The sequence below is a fragment of the Pan troglodytes genome, chromosome 16, assembly GCF_028858775.2.
Source record: "Pan troglodytes isolate AG18354 chromosome 16, NHGRI_mPanTro3-v2.0_pri, whole genome shotgun sequence".
Lineage (NCBI taxonomy): Eukaryota > Metazoa > Chordata > Mammalia > Primates > Hominidae > Pan > Pan troglodytes.
The window spans coordinates 5,922,924-5,936,856 of record NC_072414.2 but is presented as its reverse complement, the minus strand read 5'-3'; the positions used below and the strand labels follow the sequence as shown (position 1 = coordinate 5,936,856).

At 48.5% G+C, this 13,933-nt stretch overlaps 1 protein-coding gene across 10 annotated transcripts in view; it reads right to left on the bottom strand.

Annotated features, from left to right (window-relative positions):
- APBA2 (amyloid beta precursor protein binding family A member 2) overlaps positions 1-13,933 on the bottom strand; it is a 196,003-nt gene that overhangs the window by 48,845 nt on the left and 133,225 nt on the right. The window lies entirely within an intron of this gene.

Sequence of the window (13,933 nt, the reverse complement as noted above, 5' to 3'; positions counted from 1 at the left end):
AAGGTGACAGGGCTGCTTAATTTTTTTCCTTTGAAAGTAATCAGAACCCTCATGCATTGCTGGTGAAAATGTAAAATGTTCTGTCACTGTGGAAAACATCTGTGGTTCCTAAAAACGGTAAACACTGAATAACCACATGACCCAGGAATTCCACTCCTAGTGATACACCCAAAAGAGCTGAAAGGAAGTATCTACACAAAAGCTTGTACACATATGGTCACAGTGGCACTATTCACATTAATCATGTGGTAGAAACAACTCAAATGTCCATCAATGGATGAGTGGATTAATCAAATGTAAAATAGCCATTCAGTGGAATATCATTCAGCCACAAAAATGAACAAAGTACTGACACACGCTACAACAGGGATGAACCCTGAAAACATGATGATGAAATAAGCCAGACACTAAAGGGTACATATTGTCTGATCCCATCTTTATGGAATATCCGGAATAGACAAATCCAAAGTGAGAGAAAACAGATTTTTCACTGTGGGGGCTGGGGGCGGAGGGAAGAATGGGGAGTGACTGCTTAATAAATACAGGGTCTCCTATGGGGGCAGCGAAAATGTTCTGGAACTAAAGAGCAGAGGTGGTTGCACAACATTGTACTAAATGCCACTGAATTGTACACTTTAAAATGGTAAACTTTATGTTACGTGTGTATTACTACAGTTTAAAAATAATAGGAGAAGCAAGAGTAAAGAGAGCCCTCTAAGGGTCTCAAACATACTGCCCTATGAGAGCCCCTTCACCTAAGCTCTACGGAGGTCATCCGCCAGCTTGTACTGAGCTAACCCTCCAGTGACTGACACCCAGGCAAAGTGGGAGATGGTCCAGGGGAGGGGGTGGGTCATCCAGGCAGCAGAGGCAGCTGTCCATCAACCACTGACAGCCCCTTCTCCTGGTCACCTGCCTCACATACCAGGTGCCATTCTGTGTCCATTTGTGGGGAAGGTGGGAGCTCCGCCCATCCTTCCCCCACAAGAGGGCTGTGATCCACCTGGCACTCCACTGCAGTAGACCTTGCGCTGACCAAACTGAGCAGACAGTGCCCCTTTCTGCAGGGCTGAGACTGGCCCAGGGAGAGTCACCCACCAGTGCTGCGGAACTAGGGAGAATTCCATTTGGTTTTGTTCAATTCTCAAATGAGAAAATCTTCATCAACCCTTTCTAATACCATTGCTTAGGGGCCAGCATGGCTGCTTCTGCCACTGGTTCCACACATTTGCTGCAAACATCTGCAATTTTTTCATCCTGCTAACTTAAAAGCAAGAAGCCCTGTGTGCACAGTTTAACGACAGCAACCTACTGGGGCTAAAATTCAATCGCGTGACTTTATCAGAGGCTCAAGCCTGCAGTTCTCCCAGAAGGCTTGACCTGTGACCTCCCCTGTGGCCTCCACACTTGGCCTCGAGCCCTGCACACATTCTGAGAAAACTAGCTTGACATCTGAAAAATGAATGTAACGATGGTGCCCAAGCCAAAAGGAAATTAAATGACCAGTAGCAAGTCGATGTTAGACTTTGGTTTCCAGAGAGCATTTTCTACAGTATTTAACTTCCACTAATTTATGTAGGCCACATCTCTGTTCTCCTAATACGAGGAGTCCACAGTTCCAGTCAATAAGATTAGTCTTAATAAGAAAAAAACTTAGTCTCAATGGAACTGCCTAAGGCTACAGACATTAAAACAAAGCCCTACAACTCATAATTTGAAAAACAAGTTTCACCAGATGATCTATAAAGAAGGTACCAATGATCCAGTTAACTTTACTAAATCTACCTGTCTACTTTTAGGAATATACACAGTAGAATATCTGGGATATTTAAACTTCTGGAAAAGGCGAGAGGATAGCAGAAATAGCTGTTATTTGATGGTGGATTTAACGATATATGTTTATTTTAATGACACTCACAAGGCATGACCACAATCACTTTACCATAAGCCACAGCCTGTGGGATCTATGTTCCTTCCACTCCTGCCAAGGTGGGATCATGACCCATACAAGACCTAGGAGAGAAGGGGAGGCTCCCCTACTCCCACTCAGGATGTGGTTGTATTATTTACTCATGGCTTATTTTGGTCTTGAATGTCCTCCTGAAACCTCCCAGGGATGTGCCCACCCACCGCCCCACGACCACACACGCCAGGTCCGCAGGTCCACAGGCCTGAATGGGTGTAATCACAGTTCATCCCCACTGTGGCTACATCTAAATAGTTTTGATTTGGCCCAAAATGTTTTTGCTTCTTTGTGGGTGATATAGTTTGGATATTTGTCCCCGCCCAAATCTCATACTGAAATGCAATCCCCAATGCTGGAAGTGGGGCTTGGTAGGAGGTGTCTGGATCATGGGGTGAATCTTTCATGAATGATGTGGGCCATCCCCTTGGTAGTAACTGAGGTTTGCTTTGAGTGCACAAGAGACCTGGTTGTTTAAAAGTGTGTGGCACTTCCCCCTCCAACCCCCACTCTCTCTCTTGCTCCCATTCTCACCATGTGAAGTGCTGGCTCCCACTTTGCCTTCTGTCACGATTGAAAGCTTCCTGAGGCCTCCCCAGAAGCAGGTGTTAGTATTATGCTTCCTCTACAGCCTGCAGAACTGTCAGCCAATTAAACCTCTTTTCTTATAAATTACCCAGCCCCAGGTATTTCTTTAAAGCAGTGCAAGAATAGCCTAACACGGTGTGATAATGGCTACATGGGTTCAGACTGGCTCAACTTGGTTTTAGAGGATCCAAATTGGTTCAAACCAGTTATTCATTGAAAAACCTCTTCTTTTCTTTATTTATTTTATTGTGGTAAGTATACATAACATACAATTTACCATCTTAACCATTTTTAAGTGTACAATTCAGTGGCATCAAGTACATTCACACTGTTGAGCGACCATCACCACCGATGACCTCCAGAATGCTTCCATCTTCACAACTGAACCTCTGCACCCATTAAACACCAGCTCCCCACTCCCTGCTCTCTCCAGCCCCTGACCACCGCCACTCTACTTCCTGTTTCTATGACTCTGACTACTGTGGGTGCCTCAGAAGTAGAATCACACAGTACTTGTCCTTTTGTGACTGGCTCATTGCACTTAGCAGGACGTCTTCAAGGTTTGTCCATATTGCAGCCTGTGTCACAATTTTCTTCCTTTTTCAGGGTGAATAACATTGAAATCCTTTTCTTTTGTACTTTCTCGCTATGCTTGTGGCTCAGAAGAGCAAATACAAGGCCGCAATGCAGCAAGAGGAGCCCTGACCCACCACTGCTTTGCCTGTGGAGTGGGTTTTGAGGACTGGGAAATGGCTGGATGACCTCCCTCTCTCGAAGATGAACACAAGTATATCTAAAAGTGGGGCCCAATGAATGAATAATGAACATGCTATCTTTCACATAACTGGGGCCGCAATGAATGAATAATGAACATGCTATCTTTCACATAACTGGGGCCGCAATGAATGAATCAGAGGGGGCAGACAGTCTCCAGAAGCAGAATCAGAGGCCACCTGCAAGCACATGGGCGGAAGGACAGGGGCTAATGAGAAAGAGGGTAAATGAGTGATGCCGCCACACACAGCAACAGCCTCCACCCTGACGTCACACCCGAGCAGCTCTTGGGGAGCAGCGTCTCCCTACCTGAAGTCCACCTCGGGCTCCCGAACCTGCACAGTCTGGCTGCACCCACAGCAGACCAGGCAGGCCACCCGTGGGACAGACCCAGAAGTGAGTCAGCACCCAGTGTCTCTTAAAAGGACCAGGACCAGATGGAGGCCTGGACCACGGGTAGCTGTTGACACTGGAGGAGGGGAAAATAGCTTCTGTGAGCCTAGCCCAAACTTCCTTCAGCTCCAGCACTTTGGGTCTTGGCTTAGTCTCAGCTGGAGAGAGACCAACTTCTCTTCTGTGAAGGCTGACTGGGGAACTGGGGGCAGACATGGGTGTGGCAGGTCCTGGAGGCCTCTATCAGCCCAGAGGGCTCCATTCCATTCCACATCTCCTTTCTCCACATGTCTGAGTTGTGTGTAGTTTTCCTGAGCTGCCCATGGTATTATCTGACATAGGATTAGGAGTTATTCTAATATGTCAGCCCCCTATTACCATAGTCACATGTCTTCATAGTAACTGACTGGCACTGGTTGTGATCTGAATGCTTTGGGGTAAAACTCCCATGTCTGCCATCACCACGCTATCACATCTTGGGCAAGCACACCATGGGTGACATTATGCATCTTAGCGTGTTCAGCCACGCGATCTTTCTTCCTAAACAGATATTTCTATAACTTCTTGCACCGAGCCCTGCACTTCCTAGGGAATGTCACAGACTAACTGATTTTGCCAACTGGGTGTCTCTCAAGCCTCTGGTGCAAGAGAGGCATGATGCCAGGTGTCACGGAGGCCCAAGAACGGGAGGTACGGGGCCTCAAGAAGCAGACGCACGTGGACAGCCTGGGTCCCATACCCAATGCTCTCACTCCCCACAATCTGCCCTAGACACCCCACCGGCAGATGAGTACAATGCAAGTCAATATCTCACATACGAGCGTGTGTGCACGCGCGCACACACACACACACACTATGAGCACCTCGGCTTGCTGGCACCTCCTTGGGCCCTCCGTGCAAGTCTCTATAGACACTGTCCATCTACCATTCCCATGCCTCTGCCTTCCCAATCCACCAGAGCTGCTCAGGCTCAGGGGACCCCGCCAACAGGTGGCCACCGCCAACGGGTGCTTTCTTCCCCAGCAAGATATCTCCTAACTGCCCTGCTACATCTGGCCTTCCTAATGTCCCTCCCCTCAGCTCCCCAGTTCTCTCCTGGCTCCCCTCCATGCCCCCAGTGGAACCCTCTGTCTCTCTCTCATCACCATCCCCCAACCCATGTCCCTCGCCTTCCCTTTGTCTTGTTTCAGGCTCAAAGCCACATCACGATTCCAGCCCCTTCCATGCTGAGGACACCCACACACCTCTATGTTCATCCCCACCTTGTCGGCTGACGTCCCAAAGCCCCTCTCAAAGTCCCAGAGCCTCTCCGCCTGTCCCTAACTCTGGAGCCTGTCCTGGAAGCCTGCCTGGAACTCGTCTGGAGCCTGGCCACACCTGGATGGGGGCGGGGAGAGTCTCATGTATCCGTCTCCCTCTAGAATGAGTTTCAAATGCAGGATAATGCCACTTTCACCTTTGCAGTCCCAGTGCCAACCACGTGGCAGGTGCCAATTTGCAAGGGCCATGCGGGAGGTTTGCAGGGAGGGCCGGCCCCCCACATCAGGAGCGGCCCAGCAGGAGGAGCTGGCTTTGAAGAGTGTGAATTCAGGGTGGAAACTGGAAAAAAGGTGCCCAAGGTTAAGAGAGGCTTGGCCATCATTTGGAGTCGGTGAAAGACAGGTGGTCCCAGGCCCAGCTTGCCTACCTGGAAGAAGAGGTGTGTGGGCTTCTCAGCTAACTTCCTATTAGATATTCGGTGTGAGAAAATCAGGGCAGCCCTTGGGGCTGCGCAGCTGTTGCCCCATCTCCCAAATCAGTGACTCTGGAGTAGAAAGAGGCATGTGAGAACTTCCCCAGCAGGGCACAAGCCACACTCAGGAGGGCCCTGCAGAGGGGACAGCGTGGGGGCACCTTGGGAGGCCCTTACCCGACCTCACCCCCAGCAGCTCCAGTGTGGCCCTGACCAGTTCTGGTCCTCCTCTCATCCTATCTCACAAGCAGGGCTCACCACCTCCTTTGTGTCACTCCCAAGGACAGGTCCACTAGTGTCCTCACCCCTGCCCAGCATGGCCTGTACCCAAACTGGGTGCAGGGACTTGCCCACCCACCTCCCCCAGACCCGATGAGCTTCCCATGGACTGAAAACTCATCATCATCATCATCTTCACAAAAACTCCATGCCCCGCACCACCCATACAGACACTGACCAGATCAACTCCCCTCCCCACCCATACAGACACTGACCAGATCAACTCCCCTCCCCACCCATACAGACACTGACCAGATCAACTCCCCTCCCCACCCATACAGACACTGACCAGATCAACTCCCCTCCCCACCCATACAGACACTGACCAGATCAACTCCCCTCCCCACAGCCCCACGAGTTGGGGGGCTGCTGGCACAGGTGGCCCATCCGGAATGTTCCCGGGCCCCGAGCTGCTGCAGCCGGGTGGGATGCCGGCTTCCTGACTGTGGCTCCAGCATTCCTAACCACTGCACTCTTCTTTCTCCCCGAGGACTAGGGTGTGTTGAGGGGAGAGGTACTTTTTAGATCACTATTAGTGGTAGTGGGAGAGCTTTACATGCTCTGCCCCGACAATGTTTTAGAACAATGTTTTAGAAACCCCGGCTTTACCTAGATTTTAAAAGTACCCGAAGCAATCCCAGATCCTGATAGATAAACTGCTCCCTGATAATAACAGCCACCCATGGTGACATGTCATCAAAACATGTCATCAAAACATCAAAAGGCTTCATACAAATCAAAGAAGGCAGCTGTGCTGACTCAGCAAATGGGCCCTGAGCTTCTGAACATCAAGTTCAGAAGCTCATGCGGAGCCAGCCAGGGTTGAAACGTCAATGCACACCCGTAGGATTTTATTTTTCAAGGCAATCCTGGGAATCAGTAGCAGGAGGTGCGGTGTCCACCCTGTCACAGTGCTGGGAGCAGAGCTGCACGGGAAGGGGTTCAGTACAGACGACAGGGGACACAGGAGCACCCCAAGAACCCTCCTGTGCAGCCTCCCCGTGTGCAGAGCAGGAGTGCTAGGCCTGACGCCATGGGTGGACGGGGCAAGGGACACTAGAATCTGGGGCATGGCTGCAGAAAGGAGGGAGCCGACTACTCCACTGAGGCCTGGGGGCTGGAGAGGACCTTCCCCTGCCCAGGCAGACCATGCCCCAATGCCCCCCATAAGCCCCTGCCCTCAGCACCACCTACAGGCTCTTTCCCAAGTTCCATCCTACTGTGGGCCAGGTTTAGACAAACCCCAGACCACTCCCTCCTGGGCGCAGTGCAAGCCCCAAAGCCACTCTGTGCAGGACCACCCCATCTGCACACCTGCTGCCCCATCATACGCTGATGGAGGGGGGGTGCCTGGGTGCCAACAACCCCATGCCACTCTTGTCTCAGTCCTCTTCTGTAAAGCAGATACTGACACTCACTTCATATGCTGCCCAGCGGGGCATGTGTGTGAGGCCGTGGCTCAGAACACACACGGTGCCACTGCCTCCCACCTGGGGGACACACCCAGTTACCTGTGCTTTTAGCATCTTCTCTCCCTTGGCCCCAGACTCCTATCACACTCTCAGAAGGCTCTTCAAAAAGCAAGTCTCTACTGAATGCCAAGTCACGGCCAAAGCATCTCTACAATGAGCAATGATGCACAATTCTGCATTCGATGTGGCCTCGGGGCCCTCGACCATGCTTCCCTTTAACTGTTGTATTAAGTTGGCTACGATGTATTGATTTTTCTTCTTTTTTCTATTGGCAGAAGGCTCTTTCTAGAAAGCACCAGCTGGGTCAGGGATAAACAGAAATCATGAAAACCCCAAATAATCAAAACGCGTATTTGGTTTGCCATTCCAAGGTGTGGAGCTATTCTACACTTGCTGAGTAAATCAAATACCTCAACTCGGTAGCCATGGAGGTCCTGGACAAGGAATGCCTTGCAGCTCCAGAAATCTCCAAGGTCCAAAGGAGTAAGTCTCTACAGGGAGAATTTCAGGCAGGGCTGACCTTTTCAGTGTATCTCCTGATAGACGTCACAAGGTAACAGGTGGGATGGGGCTCCAAAACAATCCGTCCAGCCCTCGCCAAACCTGTTATGTTCCACAGGCCACCCAGAGGCATCCCGAGAACATGCCATCCAGGGCCACCCCACAGACCCACAGAACTAGGATCTTTGGTGCTGGACACTCTTATAGTGCCCCCCAGGAGTGTGGGTGAGTTGCCCCAGGGAAAGCACTGATGAGCAAACTACTCTCTTCAAGGGAAGGTACCAAGGACGTGCCAGGTCCACAGGCTCATCCCTGGAGCTGTGAGACTGAGCCAGGTACCAGTGCCCAGCTGGGGTCCTCCCTCTACTCACGCTTCACTGCCTGATAGTAGAGGGCCACATGGGTAGGTGTAGTAATACTAATTCCATCAGGTCACGCAATACGAGCCTTGCTGGACCCAACTCATGTATTCCTTAATCACTGCATGAAAAAAAAAATCAATACTTTATGTCAACAAAGCTCAAAAAAATTAAGAAAAATGCCACATGAACAATCTTTACTTGACTTGTTTGATCTGTGGCCTGAGCCCTGGTGAACTCAGGACATGTTAGCACTGAGATGGGGACATTTTATAGACCGGAGGCTTCCATATCTACTGGTCACCTCACTGGCACCATATCCCACTCACTGAGAACGACAGGGCACGCCAAGCCTTTCAACAGCAAGGAAACAGACAACAGAGGAGAAGAGACCATCACTCTCCAGGAGGAACACTGCACAGTTCCCCCACGCTGACTCACCCTCCAGCAGGCAGGCTCAAACGCGGACTGCACAGAACTGGACGCTTTCTCTTCTCAGGTTCAAGGGCTGTGTTATGCACTGTTTAGAGGCATGAGTTTTGGCATAACACAGTCCACAGTCTATTCACAGGTGAGCTACTTAACTGTGCCATCTGCAACACGGGACTAACCCTAGCTCCCTCTCTCTGGGTTGCTCTAGGATTTACTGCGATCATATTCCTAACACCCCTAACATGGTGCTGGCAGTCACCACCAACACTGCTGCCACCTCCACCGGCACCCACGGACTTTACACAAACCACAAAATAAGAAAGGTTAAATCTGCAGAAGCCAAGGGTCCTGCACAATGACAACCTTTCCATCATCACCATTTGGGGTTGCTGAATCATCTTGGAACTGAAGCATACAGGGAGAGGTCTTGGGAGTTCATGTGTACTGGTCCTTTACTCCCCAGGGTGTAAAGCTTGGGTCTGTATTCTCCCACAGACCCTGCATGGAGGGAAAAGGGCTTGCTGATACACCATGTTTGGGAAGCACTGGCCAGGCTGGCTGGTGTCTCCGCTATAGCGAACGTGGGACTTTATGCTGCTTGTGTGTGAGAAATCAGTAAACCCCCAAGAAGGGAAAAACTTTGCAGCAAAGTTTCCCGAAGTCATTTGCCAACCAAATACAACCAATTCTCATTCACATAGTTATGTTCTGTAAAGCTGCCCTGAGCACTGAGTTGATGAATACTGAATACATTGCTCCTAGGGGCGATACAGGGTTAGGTTCCTATGAGCCTCGGGACACATTTTTGTCAATGAATCAACACAGAACCTTGTTTTATGTGTGTTTCTGTTTATACACACCTTGTTTAAAATAGATTTCTTATAAATAATTAATAATATGCAATATTTCTTTATCATAAAACACTAGCTGAGAAGAGTTTAACATTTCCCTGACCCTAGATCACAAGACAGTAAAGTTTTTGGGTTTTCTAACTGTCCACTGTGTGTTTTTTAATCAGTTATTGTCCCATGAATCTGCAAATTTAGCCATTCCTCCACCTTTTCCTTAACTTCATCATACGCTACAGAAGTTACTTTAGCACCTCCCAAGAGTGGCAGCATAGACGAGTCAGCACTGTTGCTCAGCCCTGAAGGAAGCTTCTCTAGCACATGTAAGGCACATGGCAGCCATTCTGTGCTTAGGATCACTAGGCTTCAGCACCACACTTGAGGGCCATTTTATCACCAACACACACACACACACACACACACACACACAATCAACAAAAATGCAAAGAACATTAAATAGATTGTGAAAAGAACAGCTGTTTACAGTATGAGAGCTGAAACAAGAAGGCAAAGCCTTGTTCAACCTCAGCTGGGAACGTGAGAGTTGGGTGACTCAAATTCTTCCCCTCTCTGTACCTCCACAAATGACTGGGAAAGTGCTACGAGTATTGATTTCAGGGTTACAAATCAATTTTAGCAAGTTAACAAAGTTGCAAATATCAAATCCATGAATAGTAAGGATCAAATGGTACTTTGTTTACAGAACACCTCTAAGAGCGTGTTTTGGGAAATCCTGACCTAGGTTTGTCTCTTTGATTTGAAAACTCTACAGTGGAATTCTACAATGCCACATGGCAAAAGATTTTTTTGCCTGTATTTTCCAAATTTTCCTCAGTAAACTTGCAGTGCTTTGAAATAACCTTTTTTTATTTTACTAAAATAATTCAAGCGTAGATCTCTGTTCCCCATCCTGTCTTCCTACAATTTTAGAAATTCTATCACCTTTGTGCCTCTCACATCCCAGCCCCTGGGCAGACCTCTTGGTCTCAGCAGAGTAGCACAGGTGGGAGGGCTACCTGCAAACTGGAGCCTTTTCGAAATGCATGTCATCCTACAGCTCAGCTAGAGGGCTCCAAAGGCCACACAACCTACTTCTTAGTACAGGCACAACTCATTTTTCTTTTCTTTTTTTTTTTTGGAGGTGGGGAGTCTCACTTTGTTGCCAACGTTGGAGTGCAGTGGTGCTATCTCGGCTCACTGCAGCTTCTGCCTCCCAGGCTCAAGCAATTCTCCTGCCTCAGCCTCCTGAGTAGCTGGGATTACTGGTGCACACTACCATGCCCAGCTAATTTTTATATTTTTAGCAGAGACGGGGTTTCACCATGTTGGTCAGGCTGGTCTCGAACTCCTGACCTCAGGTGATTTGCCCACCTTGGCCTCCCAAAGTGCTGGGATTACAGGTGTGAGCCACCGCACCCAGTCGGCAAGTCATTTTTCGTATCGACCAGACCAAAGCAATGTCCTCTGTGAATACATCTACCCAGACAGGGAAGAAGGAAATATCCAATTAAATCCCTCTGTACCGAAAGGAGGTGGAGGGGTCACAGATGAGTCATTAACATCTTAAAAATGCTGCAGAGATGGTGAAAATAATATAACCAAAATTCAAAAGAAAATGTACTAAAGAAGAGGACATATGCAACAGGAAGTCACACCTACAGTGTAGAGAGTGCTTCTATGAGATGGAAATGCATCCAAACCCCAAAAGATAAAGGGCATGCATCCAACATCCACAGAAGAAGGGAAACAATTAGGCAAGGTCATCGAGGGGAAATGGTCAACGTTGATGTACGGCATGGGGATTTATCCTCAGGTAATAAACCAAAGAAGGAAAACATGGTTTGTACAAAGATGTCTGTGGCAGCCTTACACCTAAGAGAAAATGCCACTCACAATCTGCATGCTCAATGGTAGAGCGTGTACAGAGAAATACGTTATACAGCACATCATCGCCCAAATGGATCATGGAAAGGTCACTACAAATAATCATGAAAATTATATGGTGACATGGAGAAACATTTATCATGCATCAGATTTTAAAAACTATATGACAAAAATACATCTGGGTTATGATGACAGCTACGTACATCATTTATGCTCAATGCTATGGTCTGAAAAGGCACACTGATGAAATAGCTCATCCGTTAGGGTAGTAGGGACCATGGAGAATACATTTTTCATCTTCCCATTTTTTCTAACTCTATTTTACTATTGCCATTCGTGCAATGACTACATGCTATTCATTCCTCTTCAAAATATCCAGGACACACTTTTTCAAGCTGTAAAATGAGTAGAAGAGAGGGGAGGGTTGCTACACAATTTCCTCCAAGTGAGTCTCCTACAGCATCACAGCTGGAATGTGGCATCTTGTTGAAATGCAGATTTCAGATTCAGCAATTTGGGGGCGGGGCTCCCCAGTAATGCCAATGCTGCTGGGTTAGGGTTAAAAACAAGAGTCTTCAGCATCTAAGTGACCAATATTGCCCATTTCTCCCTTCAGATTTTTTTTTTACTGCAGCCTCAACCATAGGGATCACTACACACACTATGTGGACAGCACTGGGAACAGAGAGGTGAGCATGGGACACATGGCACCCTGTGCACCTGTTTGAGGCCAGGCCTTTGTTGGCTCCTGGCACGGCCTGGCTGTCCCCCAGGGGAGGAAGGGGATTGCTCTTAGGAAAGTAGGTTGTTATTTCAAGCAAGGCAGCACCAAATCTCCCAGTGCATATCCTTCATAAAAAAATCTTGCTTTCAAGATGAATTCTACGGCTCTTTCTGGTCAGATTTCAAAGAGGTCCTCATCTGGAATGGGGTACTCAAATCCAAGGACGTGGAGACCCTGCCCATGTGCAGCGGGCCTGGTAGAGTCTTCAGAAAGAGTAGTCAGGGCCCCTGGCACCAGGGTCCTTGTCAGCCTGGAACTCTGGAACTGGCAGGTGTTCCCCTTGACAGAATTAATTTGTGAACTGATAGGAAAGAAAGAAAAAAAGAGAGAGAGAGGAGGGAGGGAGGGAGAGAAGGAAGGAAGGAAGGAAGGAAGGAGGGAGGGAGGGAGGGAGGGAGGCAGGCAGGGAGGGAGGAAGGGAGGAAGGGAGGAAAGGAGGAAAGGAGGAAAGGACAGAAAGAAGGGAGGGAGGGAGGGTAAAACAAAACAAAACAAAAGCTATACAATCATTAACCAGTTTAAATGAACTTTTCCAGTGTCTCAGACAAGAGCATGTCCTTCAAGGACACACTCTCCTTAGGGGGAGAAGCGACATACTTTTTCATTCAATGCCTCTTCTGGGAAGAACAGATCTCCTCTTGATCCTCCACAATAGCTGGGGACTTCCCCTACCTCCACCTGCCCTTTTAAACAGCTACTACCACCCATCCATCCATTCATTCCCACTCATTTACCTCCCAGCTCTCCAACCGCAAGATCTCTGTGTTTTTACCCAAATTACCATCTGGTTAGCATGAAGCACAAAACCAGAAAATATCAGGTCTTGCTTACTCCCCACCACGCTCTAAAGATAATCATCTTTGACAAGAACTTGGCTAGCGATGCCATTTGTCACAATAAGACGCAGCATGTCACACGCTCTGCACAGCCCACGTCAATCCCTGAGGTGCCTTCCCCACTGTTGTGGGACAAGCCCAGGTCCTGCTAAAGACCAAAGAAACACTTTGCTTTGGCCTAAAGCCCAGACCCAGGGTCCAGAGCCTCCTGGCCTTAGGGGTGAACTCTCCCAACACCCACTAGTACCATGGGAGCTCCTATGCATCCCACAGCCCCCTGTAAACACGGAATTGCTGTGAATGACAGGAACCCCCCAAAGTGAAGTCAACTGACACTTAACGTTCTTTAGAGAGAATACAAGACATTAAAATACAAGTGCTGAAAATCCAGGAGTCAATTAAAATACAAGTGCTGAAAATCCAATGATTTCCATTCCAAACCCAAGCTCTCAGTACACACACACACACACACACACACACACACTCAAATTCATGAACTCTTCTCAGAAAAAAATATTTAATAGTTAAGGCTTTAAAAAAATATGACAGAAGTCCACATAATTGGCCAAATAGAAGTTCCTTCACACAAGTCCAATAATCACATCTTCTTTATATACCCACAGTGAGGCTTTTTTTGGAAGGTGGCTTTTCAAATGTGTTTATTAGAATGCACGCTGACTTTGCTATAATTAAAATACAGTTATGCTGACATCCACTGCCCTCATCAGCATGCGTTTCTTCCCCAAGGTTTTGTCAAACCTTCAAAAAATCCTTTTCCAAATAGGTATTCACAGCTGATTGCCCATCAGGCCAAGGACCCCAGGCTTTCAGAGACCCGTCCATTGTGAAATGCACTCTGGTCCCCACCCCAGCCACCAGGCCACCCAACACTGGCCGCAGCAGTGGGTGAGCACCAGCACCCCCACGTCTTTGCCACTGCCCTGCTGGTCTGAGTACACCCCTGAGGATTGAGGGGCTCTCCCACACATACTGCCCCACCATGAGCAGACCTAGGGCAGTGGGCAAGAAATTGAACCTCTCTTCTAGGGTGGGGGGAGGGGTGTCTTCTGCGAGACACGAGTTGCCAC